Source organism: Rhamphochromis longiceps, linkage group LG18 (assembly GCF_057381845.1).
Source record: "Rhamphochromis longiceps isolate RC_006_pf linkage group LG18, R_longiceps_female_GT1.1, whole genome shotgun sequence".
In the NCBI taxonomy this organism is placed as follows: Eukaryota; Metazoa; Chordata; class Actinopteri; order Cichliformes; family Cichlidae; genus Rhamphochromis; species Rhamphochromis longiceps.
The window spans coordinates 8,036,166-8,038,027 of record NC_140574.1 but is presented as its reverse complement, the minus strand read 5'-3'; the positions used below and the strand labels follow the sequence as shown (position 1 = coordinate 8,038,027).

Sequence of the window (1,862 nt, the reverse complement as noted above, 5' to 3'; positions counted from 1 at the left end):
TTAATTTTTCATATTTATTTCCTATCTTATTCATAGCCTTTTCCTTTTTTGTTCTCTTTAGGTCACGAGCAGTTGTCCAAGCATTTCACTACATATCGTACTGTGTATGACTGTGTACGTGACAAATAAAATTTGAATTTGAATTTGAAGCCGTTGTCACTGAGCCTGATAAAAGGCCATTGTACTGTTGTACTGTTGCACCCAGTGTCCTATATTGAGATTCACAGCCTAAACTCTCTCTTGCATCACTTCCTCCAAGGAACAGGCACGTGTTGTATTTGGACAGGATTTAATGCAAAAAAGTGTGAAACTGAAATGATACAGAATACAGAAATGTCACATAAACATTAGCTTGGGTCGAACTTAAGTGGACATATAAAACACATCAAAAGTTTCCAAATCACTTCAATAATGTCATATACCCTCTCTTAAAGGTAAACACAATTAAGAAACTTACTCATATTGCCACTCAAAGGGATTTAACGGAGTGGATGGCTTTGGATCGGAGGAAAACACACCATGTCTTGCTTCACTCATGAGCAAACACTTCCTATCACACTTCTTTTAGTGACTAATTGGCTCAACATAGCAAACTGTGCAAACCTGCGCCCCCTATAGGCCTGGAGAAATAACATACAAACAGTTCCAGTACAGCCATAGATCGAGCAGTAGGTATACCATAGCTTCGATGTCTCCCATTGTTGTTTTGTGTCGCATACAAATGACCTCATTGGGCTTTCGACTGCAATGCTATAATGACCCCATTCATGTGAGGTGGTGCTCAGTTTTAATGGAAAATAATGAAAAAAACTAAAGCAAAAGAGGCGTAAAAACTGTGTGAACAGAAACATAATTACAGCTCTATATCTAAGGTGGTTTCTGTTGATCTTTCCTTGAACATTCAAAGGAGCTCTCTACTGAATGGCATGTAAACAGTTCTTTATTAACTCCTGTCCCATCGTCCTCAGTGAAGTACTGCACCGTCTCCTTATCTGTGGAAAATGCAAACACTGCTTTGCTGACTCTGGTTTTCTTTGTATCTCTTTCGGCAATACAAGATAGCGGTCTGATCCTGAACTTGATGTGATAAGACCTGGATAAATTCACAGAGTGTTCGCAGATCTATTGAGGTTGGTTATCTCAGCAAAAGAAAACTAAAAGTCATAGTCACTTGAAATAAGTGAGGAAATTTGTTAAGTTTATCTCAGTTAGACCTCAGTTCAGGATCTTTCTTTCTTTCTTTTCAAGCAGGACAAATGAAAGGAATATGCACAGTAAGAGATAACCTTCAACTGAAAGATATTTACCACTCTCTCTTTCACAGCTGATTTGAGATAAAACTATAACAGTAATTGCATACCCTCCATATGTTTGAGAAGGCTTAAGGAGCTCTGCCGTCTCTTATCTTTAAATAGACATTTTGACTTCTGAGGCGAGGAAAGCCAAACATAGCTTTTGAGGTTCACTTTGCACTATTTTCATTTAAATTTTTGCTTCTGTCAGACATTATATGAATAAATATCATTTGAACAAAGCGAATAGACAAATACTAATAATAAGATTGAAAGAACAATTTAGTTTCTTCAGCTCTGATTACATATCCTTCACAAAGTTCAGCCATTTCACATTTTCATCTTTTCTCTTTTCCGTTTAAGCCTGCAGCTTGTCTCAAAAAAATTAAAGTGGGACTTAAGAGCTTTTTTTTAATAAATCAAAGAAAAATAAATCCTCTCCTGCCATAAAGTTTGATTTGATTTGCAATGCTTTCAATTATGAGCATGTCTTTCTCTTCATGTTTCATCTTAGGTGCACTGTTCGTAACGATATTTAAATATGAAAGTCAGTTCATACCTGTATATCAA

General features: G+C 36.4%; 1 long non-coding RNA gene across 1 annotated transcript; it reads right to left on the bottom strand.

Moving 5' to 3' along the window:
* Nucleotides 1–272: 272 nt before the first annotated feature.
* LOC146647660 (uncharacterized) lies at nt 273–643 on the bottom strand. The gene is made up of 2 exons (XR_014908375.1): nt 458–643; nt 273–310 (listed from the first exon to the last, which is right to left on the bottom strand). It is a non-coding gene; the product is annotated as an uncharacterized LOC146647660 (long non-coding RNA).
* Nucleotides 644–1,862: the final 1,219 nt, after the last annotated feature.